At 48.9% G+C, this 10,500-nt stretch overlaps 1 protein-coding gene across 4 annotated transcripts in view; it reads left to right on the top strand.

The window, feature by feature from the left end:
- Positions 1-15: 15 nt before the first annotated feature.
- Positions 16-10,500, top strand: part of PTPN3 (protein tyrosine phosphatase, non-receptor type 3) — a 98,644-nt gene continuing 88,159 nt past the window's right edge. For 3 of the 4 annotated variants that reach the window (XM_015568770.1, XM_015568769.1, XM_006771149.1), the window contains exon 1: positions 16-168. The gene's annotated coding sequence lies outside the window, so the exon portion shown is untranslated. The remainder of the gene's footprint in view (positions 169-10,500) is intronic. The other variant, XM_015568768.1, reaches the window with a different exon arrangement.

Genomic DNA, 10,500 nt, shown 5'->3' with positions numbered 1-10,500 from the left:
GGGGCGCCCAGGCCATGGGGAGCCAGCCAAGCTCGGCGGCCAGACCTTCTGAGCTCCCCGGGCGAATCCGCCTCTCGGCTTTCAAAGATGGCATTTCCTGGGCCTGGCATGAACTCCAGCGCCAGTAAACCCTCCCCGCTCCGCAGGCGACGCGGGATGGTTTACCAGGTACCTGCGCGGAGACAGCTGCAGTGGGGGAGTGTATGTGAGCGCGCAGCGCGCCCCCCCCCCTCCCCCCCCCCCCCCCCCCCGGAAATTCCCATTTGCAGCAACCTAAACTTACTGAGAAGTTGCGCTTGCCTTAAAAATTCATGGGAAGTTGAGACAACTTGACACCTGGGCTGTCCGAGGCGGTGCAAAGAGCTTGTGACTTGGACACTGGAGACCTCCGGTCAAGTTGGTCTCCCCCTTGGCCAGCTGGTGACCTTGAGCGAGTTGTCCAACCTCTCTGATCTTCAGTTTCCTCCCCTGCAGACAGCCGGTAATAATGCCCACCTCACTGGGTGGGTGGGTGGATTAAGTGGGATAAATTATGTGGAGGTGTTTGGCACTGTGCCCGGCGCAGAGCAAGTGAGCAGTTGGCGTGATGCGAATTTAATTCGTTTAGAGACCCCCGTGGCTCCCATTTCACCAGGAAATTAGAATCAGGGAAGCATCTTCAGGGCCTGGTGGCAGAGTGACAGACCCCGTCTCTGTGCCCTGGAGAACTTCTGCTGAAGTCAAGGGCTTTGGAAAAACAATTTAGCGAATTGTAATCGGAGAGCATCTTCTTTAAAAGCAGTTTTATACATTCAGGAACTCCAGAAGTTGGCAGTTCGGCTGTACTTACAAAAGAGCTGTTTTGCGAGAGGATCCATTCTGCAAATGCTTAAGCAGATGATGCTTGAAAGTAAAGCCAGGTTAGGAAGATTTCTGTTCTAAAAAGCTTCTAAACTCAGCTTTTGTGATTATTTAGATTAGGGTTTCTTAACCTCATGGCTGGGGTTAGTTAATTCTTTGTTGTGAGGCCTGTTCTATGCATTGTAGGTTATTGAGCCCGCATCTCTCGTCTCTACTCACTAAATTTCAGTAGTAATCCCTCTCCCTCTGTTGTGCCAACCAGAAATGCCACCAGACATGGCCAAATGTCCCCTGGGGGGGCCAAATATCCCCTGGGGGGGGGGGCAAATATCCTGTCTCACTTTTTAGAACCACTCCTGCTTTCTGTCATTAGCCTGTTGAAGTTGTCAGAGCATTTCATCTTATGTTTTTCCTATAATAACTAACCTTTGTATAGGCTTATAGAACTACACAGAATGTATCCACAATCTCAACTCACTTATTTTTTACAACTCCCCCAGGAGGCTGGTGTCATTCCCATTTTACAGGTGAGGAAATTGAGGCGTTGAACAGCGGATTACACATTATATGGTGTAGTTGGGATGTAACTCAGGTTTCCTGATTCCATGGGCAGGTCTTTTTGTTCTGTATCAAGATGCCCTTTATTGTACTGAGATTTTTCAAGTAGATAACTTTGCTGATGATTGCATCAAGATGTGAAGTAGATTGGAAGCTGGAAACCTTTCTGAGGTTGACTAGTTGAACATTAACAGTAGGCTATTATCTGACAGAGAGTAGGTCTTCTAGTTAAATATTCTAGTTTATAGCGAGCTCCCATAAACCCCACGTACAGTTAATGGAATACCAATTTGCAGAGAATTAGAGTAGAATAAAACGTGCCTCGGTACTCTGTATTGATCCTGAGTTGTCTCTGGTGATTTGCCGTCTCTTAAAATGGACTCCTGTATGCAAATTAGACATTAGCTGGGGAATGTAAAAGGTCAAGTTACTGAAGTCATATCTGAGTGGCGGAGGCATTCTGCTCAGCATTTAGTAGTCAAGCTGCTTCTGTTTGGCAGATGCCGTGCCAGGGGTGGGAGATGCAGAGTTGGCCAGTAGACCCCAGTGAATCCAGGGTGACAAGGTGGGACTTCCTTTTCAAGGAGAGGCCAGGTCAGATACCTAGCAGGCCCATAGGAACAGGTTGGGGCAGGAGAAAGAGCCTACGTTAACACAGGGTCAAATGCAGGGTCCCACTCTGCTTCACCGCTCCTGTCTCTGAGCCCTCCGTTCTGCATTTTATCACAGGGAGGTGTCCTGGTAGCTTTTCACTTTCTCACTCAAGTGTCAGGACCCAGGTTAGAGACGCATCTTATTCCTCACAGGAGTTGGGGTTCCCAGCTGGTCATTGGTCTCAGCCAATTGATTGTGGACTGTGATCGGGGAGATTTCACATACATTGTTTAATTTCAGTCCTCCCGGTCCCTGTTTTGCAGATAAGGAACCTGTGTTAGCAAAGGTAGTGTGCGTCTAGGAGCAAGAAGGACGAATTTTGACGTTTTGAACCTTGGGTTCAGGCCCATGAAGGATTCCGTTTTCTAAGATGAACAACCCACCAGAGGGGCTCAGCTGCAGGGATTGGAGGGAACAGGAAGACATGGCACCCCACCTCCCACCCCAGCCCCAGGGTTTGTGGCACGTTGGGAGGGAACCAGCAATGTGTGGAGAGTGCCTATTGACCATAATCCCAGTGCTCACCTTCCTTCCGCCAGACAGTGGTTCCTGGACAGCAGGGCCAGTCCCTCTTCACCTCTTCCCAGGGTCTGTTGCAGGGGCTAGAACGCCCAGGGAGCTCCATGCTTGCCATGGCGTTGATGGGCTGGTGGGGGCTGGGCAGCCTGCGGGTGTTCTTCCCAAGCCTCAGCTCTTCTTACCAACTCTATTAGAGACAGGACAGGACAGGACCTCGTCAGTGTCCACCCTGCTCTGGTTTGGGTCCCCGGCATCCGCAGCCTCCTTTCTCACAGGTGTCTCCTTTCATCTGCCTCAGGGGGCACTAATGGGAGTGCTTGGTAGGCGCCTGGCTGAAATCTGACCTGGTGATGGGTTCCCAACCTAGAGATTTGCATCACACAGCGTCCAGTTGTGCCTCCAGTGAAGACCAGCTGTGAGCACAGATTTAACAGCAAATTCAGACATTTATTGAGTCTACTAGAGGCCCGATGCATGAAATTCGTGTAAGGGGCTCAGCCCCTGCCACGGTGGTGGCTAGCTACCTCAGACCCCGCCACCACAACGGCTGCCTCGCCCCTTGAAGCCCCGGCTTCGTCTGGAAGGTCATCCAGAAGGACGTCCAGTCTAATTAGCATATTATGCTTTTATTATTATTGATAGTATATGTCAGGCAATAGGGTTACAGAGATGAAACTTGAACCCCTGTTTTGGAAGGACTCATGGCGGAGTTGGGAAGACTGACCTGTGTGTTATCTGTCTGTCTATCTATCTATCTATCTATCTATCTGATAACTACTTTACAAGAGGGTAAATCAAATGCAAAGAGACCAGTGGAGGCGGCCACTCATTCTTGATGGGCATCAGGGAACATCATGGGGAGTCGCTGGCATTTGAATTCAGCCTTGAAGGTAGGAAAAGATGGTACTTGGGGCAGACAGAACAGCAGATGTAAAGACTCAGAGGCATGAAGAGAACTTGTGTGTCTCAGGAGTGGTGACTCTTCCCCTCTGAGCGTACTTAATGCAGGACCCACCTCCTGCAGTTAGGGTACTCTCCCATCCCCCTGTACGGGCCTGGCTTCACTCCACCCAGGGCTCAGTGCCCATTCCCCTTCTTTTCCTGGGAGAGGAGCGGTGCCTCTGGCTTGACTTCAAGGTATGAGCACCTTCTGCCTGGGATGCCTCTGGGTTTAGTTATTCAATCCTGATAGAGCGTTTACTGGCTGCAGGCACTGCTCCTGAGGCTTTCCAAATATTAAGTCATTCATTTAATCCTTGTAGCAACTCTCCGACCACCGGACTGCCTCCGTGAGTAGCAGCCGCTTGGTAGGTAGGTCAGGGCAGAGCTCCTCTCCCCAGCCTGGGCCCCTCTGTGGGTGCTGCTCCGATTGTGGTACACCTTCTCCTGGCTCACTTCATTGTTGTGCCAGAAAACAGCCGAGTCTGAGACTTGAGAGCGAGTGCTGACGGCCGCAGATTTTTATCCCTGACCCCGTGTCCTTCAGGGGACCAGCAGGGCTCCCTGACTACATTTTCTGAACTAAGATTGGGAACTGTAGTCTGAAAAAGAATGTTTGTGCGGCTTTTTTGTGAAAGAGGAGGGAGGCCTGGGAGGTGTTGTTTGGATACTGAGAGAGTGGAATTTTTGAGACATTTTGATGGTTTATGTGGAAAGTTAGGACAGAGGATTTGAAATTGGAATAGCCCTGGAAAGTTCAGGTCCTATGATTTACTGTCAGGATACACAAGCTTTTAGTAAATATTTAAGCACTGTGTAGCTTGGAGTGAATTTTTTGTACTGAGCCCATTGGAGCCTCAAAAGTGGGTAAACAGTACCTTCTAGTCCCAGAATCTTGCAGATTCCCATAAGCCCCAGTTTACAGATGGGGTGAGAAAACTGAGGCCCAGAGAGAGGATGTCACTACCCAAAGGGCACATTGCTGGTAAGTAGGACATCCAGATTTGAACCCAAGTCTGTCCCTAGACAAGTCCTTTAACTGTGAAATGAAGATAATAGAACCTATGTCCTTTAAATTGACCATTTTAAAGGAGCTAATGACTGAAAACCTACTGAGGCAGAACTTGGCACAGAAAAGGGTCCCCTCCCTTGTGGTTAGGCCCCTGACTCTTCGGACAAGCACTTTGGTGCTGAGAGTGGCTGTGGGCGAGTCATGGCCCCTCCCAGGGCAGGGCTACCGGTCCTAGCTCTTAGTGCAGAAGGGATGTTCTAAGGGGCAGGATCCAGGCCCAGAAAGGGGCGGTGGCCAGCTGGATGCTGTGTTGATGAAAGGCACTGGTCTGGCTTTGAGAGCAGGATGTGAAGACCTGGCCCCTGTACCCCGCTTCCCTCAGGTGAGTCAGCCTCAGTGTAGACCTGAGGTTTTTAGTAAGAGAGGCAGGAACCAGCTCTGGCCCTAATCACGGGTGGGCTGGGAGAGGGGAGGATGACTGCCTGGACCCAGGCCTTGCCTGCTGTTTCCCCCCGCCCCCTCCCCTCCCCTGACCTGGTGATCAAATTTATACATGGTTGTTGGAGAAAATTAAAAATTAAATGTCAGGGAGCAAAAGGAAAATCGGAGGCTGTGAGAGCCGGGAGCCTTCTCCCCTCCTCAGTTCACTCATGCTTTGGGGTTTTGCTCCCTGATTACCTTCCCTCACCTTCCTGAGTTGGGTAAACCTGGCTCTATACACGCGCATGCCACCATCTGTCTCCTTTTACAGAGCTTTTCACGGGTGCAGTTTTGCAGTTAATTAGTGTAATTATTAGTACCTGTCTCCCAGCTGCACCGTGAACTCTGTGAAGTCTTTCTTTCTTAAAAAGAAAAATTTCTGAGACTTACTGTTTTCTTTTTAATTCTTATTTTGACCTAATTCAGACACAGAAAAGTTCCAAAAATAGAACAAAGAACTCCCATATACTCTTCGCCCAGATTCCCCGAATGGCACCATTTTATCACATTTATTCTACCTTTCTCTCTATGTAGCTATTTTATGTAGGTATTTTTCCTGGACCATTTAATGATTAGTTATAGACACTTCTGTGTATTTTCTAAAAATGATGACATTCTCCTATATAACTATAGTACAGTTTTTAGAATCAAGAAACCAATATTGATACAATACTATAATCTATAGAACTTACTCAGGTTTTGCCAGCTGTCTCGATAGTATCCTTTATCACAAAGAAAAGCCCAGATCATGGGTTGCATATGGTTGTCATGTCTCTTTATTCTTTAATCTGGACAGTTCCTCAGCCTTTCTTTGTCCTTTATGACCTTGACATTTTTGGCGAGTGCAGGCCAGTGGTTTTGTAGAATGCCCCTCAATTTGAGAGCGTTTAACTCACTGTTGTGTCCCCAGTGCCCCTGAGACATCAAATGCACTCAGTGAGTATTTGTTGCCTGAAGAGACCATAAGGTGGAAGGAAAAAGCAGGTTTTCTAGTTTCCCCCACTCCCAGTCTTTTCCTTACTGAAGGATGTTATTTAGTTGCAATCATAGTATACATAGGTTCGAATCCTGCTGTTTTTATAACACAGCTTTCACTCCAAAAAAAGAGAGAGAGACTTCCGCAGGGAATAGTGAGCCTGCTGTCCGCACAGGCATGCAAGCAAACACTGGGTGATGGTTTGGCGGGGCTGCTGGAGAGGAGAATGGAACATTTGATGAGGGGTGAGAGACTCAGCCTGGCGGTCCCTCCCAATGCTAACCTGCCTTCTCTAACTGGGACTTGAACTTTGCTGGCCTAGGGGCCCGAGAATAGAGTGACTAGAACTTATCATCTGAACCAGAACATTTTGAGAATAAAAGGGGCGGCTATTAATAATTGCATCTAACCAACTAGCCTCAGCTGGGACTACCCTAGCAAATGAGGATGTGTGGTCACTCTACCCCCATGTGACTTTGAGGTTGGAGGTCAGTGTAATGCCGGTGGTCTTGATCCAGCATCTAGAAGGGTTCAGGAATCTGAAGAAGGCGCTGTGTGTAGATTAAATGAGTCCAGAGACAAGAAACAGTTTTGAAAGGCATTAGGGGGCCAGAGGAGCTTGGCTAAAGAAACCAAGTTCTCTTTGTCTCAGGACCCCTTGCTTTTTATTAACACAAATTGTCCTAAAGCAAGGTAGATATACACATTAAAGGATAGGGTTAGTCTACAGAATCCATTGTCAGATTGGGGAAAAACTGCCTACTGCTGTTCAGGTGTTTGGCCAATAGGAGGCAATAACATGTAGATTAAGATGCCCTCAGCTGTCTGGCAGCAAGCAGTCATTTTATGCATCCTTTTCAGGTTTGGGGAAATGCCTTCAGCCACCTCCAGATGTTCAGCCCTGCTGACAAGCTGGAATTGGCTTCCGGCATCAGTGCAGGCAAATTAGCCTGGAAACGCCCCTAGCACTAGGCATCCTCTACCTGGATAAAGACAAAACTTACCTCCTTGACATTGTTGGCCCAGTCCATGTCCGTGGCTCGGGTCCCCTCTGGTTGCACCTCCATTGGCATGCTTTGCTCCTGCTTCACCAGCCGTCTGTCAGGCTTCCCTTCACCTGTTCCTTCCTGCCACATGACTGCCAGAGCCTGTAATGTCACTTATGTATCCAGGCTGGGTGGAGGAGGGAGGAGGGAGAGGGTTTGGGATAGATGCACAAGGGGGACAATCAAGCCAGCTGAGCTTCTCACTGACCAAATCCTAATGAAATGGGAGAGCCAGGGTATGCAGGTGAGGTGGGGTCGAAGACTAGAGTCTCCCTAGACCAGTGGTTCTCAACCTTGGCTGCACATTAGAATCACCTGGGAATCTTTTTAAAATCCTGATTTCTGGGCCCCATCCTCCGGAAATTCTGTTTCTTTGTTACTAATGCAGTGCTCCCCCAACCCCATAACAAAGAAACAGAATTTCTGGAGGATGAGGCCCAGAAATCAGGATTTAAAAAAGATTCCCAGGTGATTCTAATGTGCAGCCGAGGTTGAGAACCACTGCCCTAGACCAGTGGTCAGCAGACTCATTAGTCAGCAGAGCCAAATTTCAACAGTACAACGATTGAAATTTCTTTTGAGAGGCAAATTTTTTAAACTTAAACTATATAGGTAGGAACATTGTTATTAACTTAATTAGGGTACTCCCAAGGCTTAGGAAGAGCCACACTCAAGGGGCCAAAGAGCCGCAGTTTGCCAACCACGGCCCTAGACCTTATCTTCTGGTTCCCTGGTAACTCACACCTGCACCCTGTCTTCCTCTTCCAGCCCTGGGTGGAAGAGGTCAGAAGTAAGTCGCTGCTTTCCCTAGAGGCAAGGAAGCAGGTGTCATTGAGGACCCAGGCACAAGAGGATGGTCATCAGATGACCGGTAGGTGCAGACAGGGACTTGGATGCAGAGAAACCAGGAAGGAAACCAGCATCTAGGAATCCTGGAACAAGATCACAAGGTCAGCAGGGGGCCATTTATCAGGAAGCCTGGAGTTGTAACGCTATATAGGTGGGGTCAGTGTGGTTTGGTACTTTAACCCATTTTCTTCCTCGAAAAAAAATACCATCCCTGATTTCCCAGGTTAAAAAATATTACAGGATGCCCTAACTGATTGACTCAGTGGATGGAGCGTCGGCCTGGGGGCTGAAGGGTCCCAGGTTTGATTCTGGTCAAGGGCATGTACCTTGGTTGCGGGCGCATCCCCAGTTGGGGGTGTGCAGGAGGCAGCTGATTGATGTTTCTCTCTCATCAATGTTTCTGACTCTCTCCCTTCCTCTCTGTACAAAGTCAATAAAATATATTAAAAACATATTACAGGATGAAAATGGGCATGTACATTTTTCTGGGGCGTCGCAGTCATGTGGCCTCACAAACACAATCCAGGCAGTACAGTATTTTTATAACTCTAGGCATCGGTGGCTTTAAGGGGAAAGTCAGTTCGTGAAGGAGAGTTCTAGTTCTTCAAGTGCAAGACTAGCACTGGCTGAACTTGGGAAAGGTTTTCTAGTTAACTGTTATATTCTGTTTGGCTGGTTAAATGTTCTTTTCCATCCCAAGGTTCAGCTATGTAAAAGCATTTAGTTTCCGGTCATTACTTTCAGGACAGAAAGAATCACACAGTGTCAGAACTGGAAGGGGCCTCAGAAGAGCCTTTCCCAGCTCGGTTTTACATTTGGGGAAACTGAGGCCCTGCAGGGCTGTGGCACATGCCAGGGCACACAGGTAGTTACAGAGCAGGGACTGGTACCCGTGTTGTACAGTTTCAAGCCCCTAGGTCTCAGGCGTGTTTTCTAGATCTCATCTAAGAAAGTTTATTAGATTGACTATATTTCTGTAATTTTGTTAATAATGTGCATTGGCGTTTCTCTATAGAAATGAATTGTGTTGACGTTGAAGCAGTTATGCATTTCTTGCTCTCTTATGCAGAAGTTGCTAGGCTGATTTTGTTCATATAAGGAAGATATGAACTTTCTGTTGGATTTCTGTGTTCTCTACTAGTGTTTCTCGAACTTTGCCACATCAGAATCACGTGTGAAAACATGGGCTGCTAGGTCCCTCCCCCAGAGTTTCTGACTTCTGTGGGTCAGAATCCAACTCCCTGGTGGGACCTGAAAATTTGCATTACCAACAAGCTCCCGGATATGGCTGCTGGTCGAGAGACCAGGGACCATGCTTTGAGGACCTCTGCCCCAGGGGTAGTGACAGTTTCAGACTGTGCTCTGTACTTTGCAGCCGGCTAAGTCCTCCCTGCATTGCACCTCCCTGTTACTCCCACACCACCCAACCTAACCATCTCACTCTTCCCAGGTCTCCTACCTGCTGTCCTCGCCTCTCCAGATAACCCACCGCCTGTGGCCCTGAGATGCTCAGAGCCTCCTCACCTTTACCCCTCCTCCTTCATTTTCTGGCTCCTCTTCTTCCTTCCCCTCCTCCAGTCTGAAAAAATGAGTGTCTCTGGCTCAAGCTTACGGTTGAAGACTGTCGTCCCCTCACCTTGGGAGGAAACTTCTCCAAGCCTACCCTTCCCTTTCACTGCCGAGGAATAGTCTGCTGTTGCTGAAAGGATTGGCTGTCACCGCTCTGGACACAGACATACAGTTCAATTCCAGGCGTCCAGATTTCCTTTGCCTGTAACGAAAGACGTAATTATTTTTTAAATGTGGTAAAATACACATAATGTAAAGTTTACCCTCTTCATCATCTGTAAGTGTACACTTCATGGCATTACGTATAGTCAAAGTGTCGTGTTGCCATTACCCTCGTGCAGCCACCACCTCTCTTCATCTTGCAAAACTGAAATCCTATGTGTATCACCTCCCCCTGCACATCCCAACCAGAGCTCGGCACCTTCTTCCTTCAAAACACTCTCTCCTGAAGTCTTCGCTGTGAAACCCCAGGTCACACTTCACTCACCCCCACACCTGTCCTGGACAGATCCGCCTGGGAAATCCCTCCCCCAGCCCGCCCTTCCTCCCCACCTCCTGACACTGGGAGAGCTCCTGAGCGTCTCCCCCTAGAAAATGCCCAGGCTGAGCTGTGGTCACAGCCCAGACAAGGCCCCAGCAGCCAGGGGCACACACCTGCCTTCAGAGCCCTCACCACACTTGAGAGGTGATTCTTCACGCATCTCTCTGACAGCTTGTGCGGTCCTGCGGCTGAGGCCGGGACCTGAGATAGCCTCTTACCTCTGACCCCCAGCCCCCGCCGTGGAGCTGCCTGCAGTTGGTTCTCATTAAATGCCTGGGGCGTCAGAGAGAAGGGTAAATACAGACTGTTCACGAAGGAAGAATGTGTAAAGCCCTGTGACTAAAAGACAGCACGGAGAGCCAAGCACTGAGTCGGTGTGTCTGGGAGGGTGTTGGTGTAGAGGGGAAGATGGTTTGAGGAGTCAGCAGGGCCTCGAGTGAAAATACCAAGATGGACTTCAGAGGTGGAGGGGGAACCCCTCAGGGGTGAGTGCTGCGATGGGACTCAGGCATCAGCG

The sequence above is a fragment of the Myotis davidii genome, unplaced genomic scaffold, assembly GCF_000327345.1.
Source record: "Myotis davidii unplaced genomic scaffold, ASM32734v1 scaffold64, whole genome shotgun sequence".
Taxonomy (NCBI): domain Eukaryota; kingdom Metazoa; phylum Chordata; class Mammalia; order Chiroptera; family Vespertilionidae; genus Myotis; species Myotis davidii.
The sequence above is the reverse complement of the archived record's forward strand: the minus strand, read 5'-3'. Positions and strand labels throughout refer to the sequence as shown.